The sequence below is a fragment of the Gorilla gorilla genome, chromosome 6 (genome assembly GCF_029281585.2).
Source record: "Gorilla gorilla gorilla isolate KB3781 chromosome 6, NHGRI_mGorGor1-v2.1_pri, whole genome shotgun sequence".
Taxonomy (NCBI): Eukaryota; Metazoa; Chordata; class Mammalia; order Primates; family Hominidae; genus Gorilla; species Gorilla gorilla.
In genome coordinates, this window is record NC_073230.2 from 139,332,572 (window position 1) to 139,345,263 (window position 12,692).

Sequence of the window (12,692 nt, forward strand, 5' to 3'; positions counted from 1 at the left end):
CTTGATGGGGATGGCATTGCATCTATAAATTACCTTGGGCAGTATGGCCGTTTTCACGATATTGATTCTTCCTATCCTTGAGCATGGAATGTTCTTCCATTTGTTTGTGTCTTCTTTTATTTCGTTGAGCAGTGGTTTGTAGTTCTCCTTGAAGAGGTCTTTCACATCCCTTGTAAGTTGGATTCCTAGGTATTTTATTCTCTTTGTAGTAATTGTGAATGGGAGTTCACTCATGATTTGGCTCTCTGTTTGTCTGTTATTGGTGTCTAGGAATGCTTGTGATTTTTGCACATTGATTTTGTATCCTGAGACTTTGCTGAAGTTGCTTATCAGCTTAAGGAGATTTTGGGCTGAGACGATGGGGTTTTCTAGATATACAATCATGTCATCTGCAAACAGGGACAATTTGACTTCCTCTTTTCCTAACTGAATACCCTTTATTTCTTCCTCTTGCCTGATTGCCCTGGCCAGAACTTCCAACACTATGTTGAATAGGAGTGGTGAGAGAGGGCATCTTGTCTTATGCCAGTTTTCAAAGGGAATGCATCCAGTTTTTGCCCATTCAGTATGATATTGGTGTGGGTTTGTCATAAACAGCTCTTATTGTTTTGAGATATGTTCTATCAATACCTAGTTTATTGAGAGTTTTTAGCATGAAGGGTGTTGAATTTTGTGGAAGGCCTTTTCTGCATCTATTGAGATAATCATGTAGTTTTTGTCGCTGGTTCTGTTTATGTGATGGATTACGTTTATTGATTCCTGTATGTTGAACCAGCCTTGCATCCCAGGGATGAAGCCGACTTGATCATGGTGGATAAGCTTTTTGATGTGCTGCTGGATTAGATTTGCCAGTATTTTATTGAGGATTTTTGCATCGATGTTCTTCAGGGATGTTGGTCAAAAATTCTCTTTTTTTGGTTGTGTCTCTGCCAGGCTTTGGTATCAGGATGATGCTGGCCTCATAAAATGAGTTAGGGAGGATTCCCTCTTTTTCTACTGATTGGAATAGTTTCAGAAGGAATGGTACCAGCTCCTCTTGTACTTCCGGTAGAATTCGGCTGTGAATCTTTCTGGTACTGGACTTTTTTTGGTTGGTAGGCTATTGATTATTGCCTCAATTTCAGAGCCTGTTATTGGTCTATTCAGAGATTCAATTTCTTCCTGGTTTAGTCTTGGGAGAGTGTATGTGTCCAGGAATTTGTCCATTTCTTCTAGATTTTCTAGTTTATTTGCGTAGAGTTGTTCATAGTATTCTCTGATGGTAGTTTGTATTTCTGTGGGATTGGTGGTATCCCCTTTATCATTTTTTATTGTGTCTATTTGATTCTTCTCTTTTCTTCTTTATTAGTCTGTCTAGGGGTCTATCAATTTCATTGACGTTTTCAAAAAACCGGCTCCTGGATTCATTGATTTTTTGAAGGTTTTTTGTGTCTCTATTGCCTTCAGTTCTGCTCTGATCTTAGTTATGTCATGCCTTCTGCTAGCTTTTGAATTTGTTTGCTCTAGCTTCTCTAGTTCTTTTAATTGTGGTGTTAGGATGTTGATTTTAGGTCTTTCCTGCTTTATCTTGTGGGAATTTAGTGCTATAAATTTCCCTCTACAAACTGCTTTAAATGTGTCCCGGAGATTCTGGTATGTTGTATCTTTGTTGTCATTGGTTTCAAAGAATATCTTTATTTCTGTCTTCATTTTGTTATTTACTCAGTAGTCATTCAGGAGCAGGTTGTTCAGTTTCCCTGTAGTTGTGCAGTTTTGAGTGAGTTTCTTAATCCTGAGTTCTAATTTGATTGCACTGTGGTCTGAGAGACAGTTTGTTGTGATTTCTGTTCTTTTACGTTTGCTGAAGGGTGCTTTACTTCCAATTATGTGGTGAATTTTAGAATAAGTGCGATGTGGTGCTGAGAAGAATGTATATTCTGTTGATTTGGGGTGGAGAGTTCTGTAGATGTCTGTTAGGTCCACTTGTTGCAGAGCTGAGTTCAAGTCCTGGATATCCTCGTTAACCTTCTGTCTCATTGATCTGTCTATTGACAGTGGGGTGTTAAAGTCTCCCATTACTATTGTGTGGGAGTCTAAGTCTCCTTGTAGATCTCTAAGGACTTGCTTTATGAATCTGGGTGCTCCTGTATTGGGTGCATATATATTTAGGATAGTTAGCTCTTCTTGTTGAATCAATTCCTTTACCATTATGTAATGGCCTTCTTTGTGTCTTTTGATCTTTGTTGATTTAAAGTCTGTTTTATCGGAGACTAGGTTTGCAACTCCTGCTTTTTTTTGCTTTCCATTTGCTTGGTAGATCTTCCTTCATCCCTTTATTTTGAGCCTATGTGTGTCTCTGCATGTGAGATGGGTCTCCTGAATATAGCACACTGATGGGTCTTGACTCTTTATCCAATTTGCCAGTCTGTGTCTTTTAATTGGCACATTTAGCCCATTTACATTTAAGGTTAATATTGTTATGTGTGAATTTGATCCTGTCATTATGATGTTAGCTGTTTATTTTGCCCATTAATTGATGCAGTTTCTTCATAGCATCAATGGTCTTTACAGTTTGGCATGTTTTTGTAGTGGCTGGTACGAGTTGTTCCTTTCCATGTTTAGTCCTTCCTTCAGGAGCTCTTGTAAGGCAGGCCTGGTGGTGACAAAATCTCTCAACATTTGCTTGTCTGTAAAGGATTTTATTTCTTCTTCACTTATGAACGTTAGTTTGGCTGGATATGAAATTCTGGGTTGAAAATTCTTTTCTTTAAGAATGTTGAATATTGGCCCCCACTCTCTTCTGGCTTGTAGGGTTTCTGCTGAGAGATCCACTGTTAGTCTGACGGGTTTCCCTTTGTGGGTAACCCAACCTTTCTCTCTGGCTGCCCTTAACTTTTTTTCCTTTATTTCAACCTTGGTGAATCTGACAATTATGTATCTTGGGGTTGCTCTCCTCGAGGAGTATCTTTGTGATGTTCTCTGTATTTCCTGAATTTGAATGTTGGCCTGCCTTGGCTAGGTTGGGGAAGTTCTCCTGGATAATATCCTGAAGAGTGTTTTCCAACTTGGTTCCATTCTTCCCATCACTTTCAGGTATACCAATCAAATGTAGATTTGTTCTTTCCACATAGTCCCATATTTCTTGGAGGCTTTGTTCATTTCTTTTTACTCTTTTTTCTCTAAATGTGTCTTCTCACTTTATTTCATTAATTTGATCTTCAATCACTGATACCCTTTCTTCCACTTGATCGAATTGGCTATTGAAGCTTGTGCATGTGTCACAAAGTTCTCGTGCCATGGTTTTCAGCTCCATCAGATCATTTAAGGTCTTCTCTACACTGTTTATTCAGTTAGCCATTCATCTAACCTTTATTCAAGGTTTTTAGCTTCTTTGTGATGGGTTAGAACATGCTCTTTTAGTTCGGAGAAGTTTGTTGTTACCGACCTTCTGAAGCCTACTTCTGTCAACTTGTCAAAATCATTCTCCGTCCAGCTTTGTTCCATTGCTGGTGAGGAGCTGCGACCCTTTGGAGGAGAAGAGGTGCTCTGGATTTTAGAATTTTCAGCTTTTCTGCTCTGGTTTCTCCCCATTTTTGTGGTTTTATCTACCTTTGGTTGTTTATGTTGGTGACCTACAGATGGGATTTTGGTGTGGATGTCCTTTTTGATGACGTTGATGCTATTCTTTTCTGTTTGTTAGTTTTCCTTCTAACAGTCAGGTCCCTCAGCTGCAGGTCTGTTGGAGTTTGCTGGAGGTCTGCTTCAGACCCTGCTTGCCTGGGTATCACCAGCGGAGGCTGCAGAATTGCAAATATTGCAGAACAGCAAATATTGCTGCCTGATCCTTCCTCTGGAAGCTTTGTCCCAGAGGGGCTCCCGCCTGTATGAGGTGTCTGTCAGCCCCTACTAGGTGGTGTCTCCCAGTTAGGCTACACGGGGGTCAGGCACCCACTTGAGGAGGCAGTCTGACTGTTCTCAGAGCTCAAACGCCGTGCTGGGAGAAAACCACTGCTCTCTTCAGAGCTGTCAGACAGGGACTTTTAAGTCTTCAGAAGTTGTCTGCTGTCTTTTGTTCAGCTATGCCATGCCCACAGAGGTGAAGTCTATAGAGGCAGTAGCCCTTGCTGAGCTGTGTTGGGCTCTGCCCAGTTCCAGCTTCCTGGCTGCTTTGTTTACCTACTCAAGCCTCAGCAGTGGCGGATGCCGCTCCCCCAGGCTGGCTGCAGCCTTGTAGGTCGATCTCAGACTTCTGCGCTAGCAGTGAGCAAGGCTCCATGGGCATGGGACCCACTGAGCCAGGCACGGGAGAGAATCTCCTTGTCTGCCAGTTGCTAAGACCATGGGGAAAGCGCAGCATTTGGGCCAAGTGTCCTGTGTTTCCAGGTACAGTCTGTTTCGGCTTCCCTTGGCTAGGAAAGGGAAATCTCCCGACCCCTTGCACTTCCCGAGCGAGGCGATGCCCTGCCCTGCTTTGGCTTGCCCTCTGTGGGCTGCACCCACTGTCCAACCAGTCCAATGAGATGAACCAGATATCTCAGTTAGAAATGCAGAAATCACCCATCTTCTGCGTTGATCACGGTGGGAGCTGTAGACCAGAGCTGTTCCTGTTTGGCCATCTTGGAACAGAGACTCATTATTTATTTTTTACAAGATTTTTCTTATAGAGTTTTGTAGGTGGTTTCTACATAGTAAGGATATTAACCCTTTATTATACATGCTGTAAATATTTCCCCTTGTACATTATTTGCCTTTTCATTGTTTTTGGCATGTGGTTTTTCAGAAAGTTTTATTTTATAAAATAAACTTTCTATTTTGAAATAATCTTTGGAATAATTTTAGATTTTCAGAAAAGTTGCCAACATAATACAGAGAGTTCCTGTATACCTTCACCCAGCTACCAGTAATTTTTTTTTCCCAGCCACTAGATCACCAAGGATCCCCTAATGTTAACATCTTACATGGCCATGGTACATTTGTCAAAAAAAAAAATCCCATAAGGTTTTAAATATTCATGGTTCCAGAGAATCGAGCCTTGTTCATGGTTCCAGAGAATCAAGAAACTGATACAACCTTCATCTTCCTGTGATGAAAAATTTTGTTTAAAATTTGGTTGATTAAACTTTGATCTTGGCTCACTGCACCTCTGCCTCCTAGGTTCATCCTACTTCCACCAACCATGAGTTTATGTATTTCCCTGTGAGAGTACCAAAGTCTATTTAATTCATAATCTTTTGAAACATATCATTAATAGTTTATTAATAGTGCTATAGAACTCATTTTACTACAAGTAGCTTTTCTCCTCCAGTGCCAATCACTTCGGGAGCCACAGGTTATGGTGCAGACATGGCCAAGTCCAACAACCATACCACACACAACCAGTCCTGAAAATGGCACAGAAATGGTATCAGGAAACCCTCATCATAAAGATATGCATCTTTTAAGGGGGTGGACCCCATGTTCCTGAGGAACACGTGCTTTTCCAAGAAGCACACGAAGGTCCTAAAGAAGATGCACGTGCCAAGGCTATCAAGGCCCTTGTAAAGCCCAAGGAGGTTAAGCCCAAGATCCCAAAGGGCATCAGCTGCGAGCTCAATCGACTTGCCTACATTACCCACCCCAAGTGATAGATGCAGGAGGCAGATAAGGAGGTCCCTAGAGAAACTCTGACCCGCCTCACAAGTGTTTACATCAGATACTTTTGTGCAGTTGAGGGAACCTGCCCAGGGTCTTGTCTGTGTATGCCTGCAACGGACTGGGGACCCACCTGTGCACTGGGAGAATGGGGTAGAGCCATGGGAATTTCACGCCTTGTGTAGGGGGGAGGAGCCTGGCCTCTTCAGCTCATGTGGTGGCAAGGAATCAATTTGTGACATGGGGGCCTGTTAGCAGGACCCCTCTTGCTTTGCTGAAAGTTTTTTTTTCTTTTAGCTCAATACATTCCACTTTACTCACCATTCAATGTGCCTGCATGCCTAATCTTTCCCAGTCTTGTGACAAGAACCTGGTTTTAGCTGAACTAAGAAGCAAAAATTCTGCAACATTTTGGCACCTGAACAGGGACTTGAGGAAGGGTAAGATGCGAACCAAAAAATCTTTTTCCCTTTTGCTTCTAAGCCTTTTTGTCCTCAGACTTCTTCTGAGGGTAGAGGCAACTGTGCACCACCTGACCCCAGTGGCTGCAGGCTCGTGCAGGATGGATGGGCGAATAGCAGCTCCCTACTCCCTTCCTGGCTGGGGCTGGGGCTCCCAAGGGTGCTGCATGGCAGGCTGGCCAGCCTTCCCTGCTACGCATCCATGGAGTCTTCGTCTTCCCTGGCCAAGGGGTCCAGCGCCATCAGACAGCAATTAAGTTTCTCTCCCTGTTGCAGGAATCCATTTGCATAAGAATAAAAGGTTCCTCCCAAGGCATCTTTTTCTTTTCTCCACCCTGTCAGCAGTTAACATAGCCCTGCATTTAAGCTTTTTTTGTTTTGTTGTGTTTTCTTTTTCTCCACCAGGTCAGGAGTTAACTTTTAAGTGAGGCTTTTTAATTCTTTTTAGAGGACATTTTACTAGGCCAGGACCCCAACTAACACAGCTAATATTCTCTATGAAGTTTTAATTATGAAAAAGGATTTGTGAGGTTTGTCTTAAGCTGTAGCCAATTTGGTGTGCTTTGCATATCTTTCTGTATGGTCACTAGCAAACTTTGCTGCAGGTCTCCATCTTGTTTTACATCCTTGGAAGTGTGACCTGTAACCACAAGGCAATGCTTTATTTTAGCATCTGCCATTTTACAATGGCAGCCTAGGTTCAATCCTGGCTTAGGGAATGAGTTCTTTCTGGTTTGACGTCTGCATTACTTTTTTGCCATTTGTTGATTCTCTTCCCCTCCATGAACTGCCTTGGATTTTCCTTTCTCTGAGCTTTTAATAAAGTTTGAAAGCCAGAAATATTGGCTGCTTGGCATGGCTAAAGTTGGATAACAAGGGATTTAAAAGGACTTTCTTAAAGAGTGCTCATCTTAATTAAAAGTGGATATCCAAGTTATGAATATATTTAAAATGCCTTTATGTTTTTCTCTTCTTCTTCTTTTTTTTTTTTTTTTTTTTTGAGATGGAGTTTCACTCTTGTTGCCCAGGCTGGAGTGCAATGGCATGATCTCAGCTCACCGCAACCTCCACCTCCTGGGTTCAAGCGATTTTCCTGCCTCAGCCTCCTGAGTAGCTGGGATTACAGGTATGTGCCACCACACCCAGCTAATTTTGTATTTTTAGTAGAGATGAGTTTTCTCCATGTTGGTCAGGCTGGTCTCAAACTCTTGACCTCAGGTGATCCACCCTCCTTGGCCTCCCAAAGTACTGGGATTATAGGTGTGAACCACCATGCCCAGCTGTGTTTTTCTCTTCTTGAATCTTGTTTTGCTGGAAAACGTTTTTTTATTATTAACTGAAATATTTTTCTCCATTTGCCTTGCCACTCTTAATGCATGCATGAGAGGGGAGAGGCTTCTGTTTTCCTCATGGATCCCCAGGAATTAAAGGCAGATGGATCCCTGTCAAAATCTGTTTTTGCCTTCCAGCTGTATTTGTTTATTAGGCCCTAAAAATGGCATATTTTCCTAGCCTTGTTCTTAAAGGGCTCCACCCAGAGGCCAATACTCTATTTAGGAGATGGCAAATGAAAAATCTTATGGCTACTGGATTTTCTTTTACCTCTCTGTTTAGTAATACAGGTATTGTGTATGTGATGTCTACAAAAAGAGCTCGAATTTATTGACTTAAAGAAGGATAAAGACTTGGATCAAATAGTTTTTAAAGGGAAGACAAAAGCTGTAGTACCTTTTAGTTCATGTGACTTTAATCTTTGAGAAATAAAAACAGCCTTAAAGATTATTGGTAAAATGCAGATATTGTCAAAATGTAAATTTTTGCCTGGGGTTATAGGATTGTTTTGAATTAGGTAAGATAAAACTAAAAGTTTAAACAAGTTATGGAAGGTTTCTAAAAAATTAATCTTGCAAAATAAATTCTGTGTGTGAACATTGACTAAATTCAAAAGGGTTATAAAAGGTTTTTGATTTTTTAAAAATTTTTGAGTCACCATTTTGACAAAATAAATAACTTATGGTAATCTGGAATTCTGTTTTATAACATCAAGTGTTTTAAACCTCTAACATATTTAACAGGCTTCCCAAAATCAAACTTCAGTTTCAAAATTGTCTTTCCTGATACCTAGCTTTTGGATGCTACAGAGGGCCCCTGGAGCATTCAGAAGAGAGGTAAACAGGATTAGTTGACATGTTTAGGTACATGGGATTTCCAAATTGATGTTTAATCTTCTTCAAGTTATATTTTAGGACATAATATTAATACATGTTCCAAAATTATGTGGGATTTAAAAAATTCTAATGTCTGAGTATATGCTATCAATCACAATTAAGGTTGTTATGTATTGTAAATCACGGAGATAACCAAATTTCTTTGTCAATCATGTTTCTGACTGTAACTACCCTGGACATTTTGTTATTCACAGACGATTTTGTCTTGTTTTGATCCTCTTCAAAAGATGATTATAATCAGCTATAGAATTTTGACAGGTGCTCTCAAATGGAGGTTTCTGATAACTTTGGACATTATGACATTGGAATAAAGGAAAAACATACAGGACTCATGAAGAGCTGAAATGTTCACGAATATCAAGCAAAAAAAGAATTAACCAAATTGACTAAACTAATAGAGAATTAAAATAATCTTTTTGACTTTTGCTTGGAAAATTGCTGATCCTTGTTTTCTCAGAGTCAAGGAAACTTATTTTGAACTATTTATGGACTTTAATAATTGAGTAAGCTATCCTCCTGTGAACAAAATTTGGAGCATGTTTGTCTCCCTTTCTCTGCCTGGCTTCTCTGGAATTTGGTTTTGTTTTTTTCTTTTGGAGATGGAGTTTTGCTGTTGTTGCCCAGGCTGGAGTGCAATGGCATGATCTCAGCTCACTGCAACCTCCACCTCCTGGGTTCAAGTGATTCTCTTGCCTCAGCCTCCCAAGTAGCTGGGATTACAGGCACCTGCCACCATGCCCAGCTAATTTTTGTATTTTTAGTAGAGATGGGATTTCACCATGTTGGCTAGGCTGGTCTCGAACTCCTGACCTTAGGTGATCCACCCACCTTGGCCTCCCAAAATGCTGGGATTACAGGCATGAGCCACTGTGCCAGGCCTAGGATTTGGAAACTAGTTGTGAGTATTTTTAACTTATGGCAATATAGTTGTTTGCCTCAGTGCAATAGGAATCCATTTTCTTTTGCAACAGGATGCGATTGGAGAAACTGGTTGTTTTACCATAGCTTTGATTGGATGAGTATGCTTCCCTTTAAGGAGTCACGCTCAACTTGCAGAGCTGATAAAAGCCCCTGGGGAAAACTGGCCTCATACCTTGTCTACACATTCCCTGTACAGGGTTCCTAACCTGTGGTGAGTAAAGAATGTCGCATTCCAACAGGCCCAGGAACCACATGTTCTTGGGACCTCAAGAAGGGAGGAGTTTACCCAACTCACAGGTATTTGAAGGTACAAACCCATGGCTGGGCTCAGCTTTAGAAAGTCCTTTCTGAGATTCCTTGTGGAACAGTTCCAGCAAAACCAGTATAAAAGGGTTATACAAAAATAATTATTCTTGTTGCATTTTATGCAAATAATCAGGCCAAGTATCAGACTAAAGTCTATTTTGCAAACAACTCAGTCCTATCTTGATATGTTTTTAACAAAATGAGGACTGAAGAGAGAGAAATTATGTTTTAAAATTTATCATATATTTGTCATTAAATTCTAGACTCATTAGTTGTTTTTAAGTTCTTGCCTACATTTTATACTAACCTTGCTTTTTCTTGTGAACTAACCAGCAATCCCTGGCTGCAGCTCAGAAAGGACAAAAGGGATGGATGATGTAAAAATCTGGATCAATACTCTAGTTCTGAGCAATTATTCTGTGAATCCTGCCAGGTGATGGGAATAAATAGAATGCCCATCAACCAGAGATTTCCTTTTTGGGAAAGTAAGACCAAGGGAGTTAACTAAAGCCAAGCCCCACATACCTAAATCTCAGCAAGCATAACTATAGTCACCAATTATCTGGGCATGTCACAGGACATCCTTTTCTCTCCCTTGTTCGAGGAGGGCTTGATTCCATAGTTTCACCTTAGCATTCAACTTATGATAAGGAGTCCATGCAACACTGCCTCCCCCTTCCAGAGACACATTTTTGTCCCAAACTCAACTCCAAGCTTTGGATTGAAGCCCTAGGAAATAAAACTGGGTCTGAGGGATCCAGAGGCAGATGATAATGGAAGTTAAAAGGCACAGCAGAGTGTGACTGATTCCTGCTGATTAATCCAAGTTTCCTGTTTCATGGATAAAGGTTATGTTAGTATCCATGGCATAAATGAGGTCTAGAAAACTTGAAGACTACTGACAGCAGATGAGATAGGGCATATGTTGGTAAGAGCGGATATTGCCACCCCCTAGGCCCCCCTGTTAACATGGGTGAAAGCCACTTTGACACCCATGGGTGGCACTCTGTCACAGTTGCCCGGAGGAACACCTCACTTTCTCTCCCTCATGTACCCTGGATATTTTCTAGGAAGAGAAGGGAACCTGGGATGCCTGGCTCCCCTCTTTCTAGATGAGTAGCCATTCATCTTCAGTCTGCACCCCTTTCAAATGCATCCTGAACCCCTGGGGCTCCTTTGAAAAAAAAGAAAGCCTTCTTTTTTCCTTTTTCCTCCTCTGTGCTGTCTTCACTGATAGGTAATTGTGTCTCTGTACTACGATATACTCTCCTTGGATACATCTTCCAAACTGGAAAAAGTTATTTTCCAAACCTTAAACTCATTGGCTTAGGATTGGGCTTGGGGGAAGAGAACCCAGAAGCCTGACATGCTGGCAAAAGGGTAAAAGCTTTTTATTATCAGTCTGGCTTTTGGCCTGCCTCTCCTTGTGCAAACTGGTAAAAGGCCTTGTGGTTTTTGCACTGTTCTTACCCTCCTTTATTTCATTTTGATACATGTTTTCTAATAACCCAGGTTGTCTCTTCTCACCTTCAGGCCCTCAAGCTCCAAAGGATCATGCAACTTGGGACTTGGACGATTTCCCCTTTTCCTGGGGACCCTTAGATAGGCCTCTGAGGGAGATCTGACTGCCGTTTTCCTAAAACAGCACCCCCTGTCAGCATGAAGCAGTTAAGATTGGTCTTCATCCTTATCCTTATCTTTGTTTGTTTGTTTGTTTGGTTTGGTTTTTTTGAGATGGAGTCTCCCTCTGCAGCCCAAGCTGGAATGCAGTGGTGTGATCTCGGCTCACTGCTTGCTCTGCTTCCTGGGTACACGCCATTCTCTTGCCTCAGCCTCCTGAGTAGGTGGGACTACAGGTGCCCACCACCACGCCAGGCTAATTTTTTGTATTTTTAGTAGAGACGGGGTTTCACTGTGTTAGCCAAGATGGTCTCGATCTCCTGACCTTGTGATCCACCCACCTTGGCCTCTCAAAGTGCTGGGATTACAGGCGTGAGCCACTGCACCTGGCCCCTTATCTTTATCTTTATCCTTATTCTAAAGGCAGTTAGGTGGACTTCTTTAGAGGGGGAAATAATAGATGCAGGAGGCAGATATGGGGAGGGGTCCCTGGAGAATCTCCGAGCTGCCCCACAAGTGTATACATCAGATGCTTTTGTGCAGATGAGGGAACCTGCCCAGGGTCTTGTCTGCACCTGCCCACAACAGACTGGGGAACTGCCTGTGCACTGGGAGGATGGGGTGGTGCCATGGGAAGTTCACACCTTGTGTGGGGGGAAGAACCTGGCCTCTTTAGCTCATGTGTGGTGGCCTGAAATCAATCTGTGAGGTGGGGGCCTGTTAGCAGGACCCCCTCTCACTTTGCTGAGAGTTTTTTTCTTTTTTGCCCAGTAAACTCCACTCTACTCACCCTTCAATGTGTCTGCGTGCCTAATCTTTCCTGGTTGTGTGACAAGAAGCCAGTTTTAGCTGAACTGAGGAGCAAAAATTCTGCAACACAAGCTTGGGAATTGTGCCTGTGCCTGCATTGCCAAGGGTCTCAGACTCTGCCAGCCAAAGGCCAAAGCCAAGTATTGAAGCAAGGCTCAGGCTGCAGCTCCAGCTTCAGTTCCAGCTTAGGCTCCAAAAGGTGCCCAGGCTCTCACAAAGGCTCCAGAATAGAGACCTCTGTCTGCCAATGTGAGAACAGAAGGACTAGTGTGACCCCTGGGCTGCCCTCTGCACGGGGCTGATGTCCTCCAGTGCTATTTGTACAAATAAACCCGAGGCAGGGGGACAAAAAGCACTACAAATAACCCCGTTTCTACAGGCAAAGGCATTCAGAGTTTTGAGTTTGAAGTGCTTTAGAATCTGGTATCTCTACTGAAGGCTTCAATCTGTGGTTCTTTCTCTTATGGTCCCATATAGTGGCCTACTCACCCTACCGTTAGGCTATCTCACCTTCTGGGGTTAAATGGCGAGAAAGTCGAATTGTGCCTAACATCATCTTCATAGGGAGTAATATGCTATTAAAGCACTTTTCTAAAGAGAGCTGTCATCTTTCTCTTTCTGAATTACAGCTTCCTGGGGGATAGGTTGATGAAGAAGCATTTGGTCTAAAATGGTCTTTTCCTAGAGCCGAGTAGAATTACCTTGGTTAATTGGATGAAGCAGTGAACCAGGGTCT

At 42.1% G+C, this 12,692-nt stretch overlaps 1 pseudogene; it reads left to right on the top strand.

The window, feature by feature from the left end:
* Positions 1–5,322: 5,322 nt before the first annotated feature.
* LOC134758849 (large ribosomal subunit protein eL29-like) lies at positions 5,323–12,187 on the top strand (annotated as a pseudogene).
* The last annotated feature ends 505 nt before the right edge of the window (positions 12,188–12,692 follow it).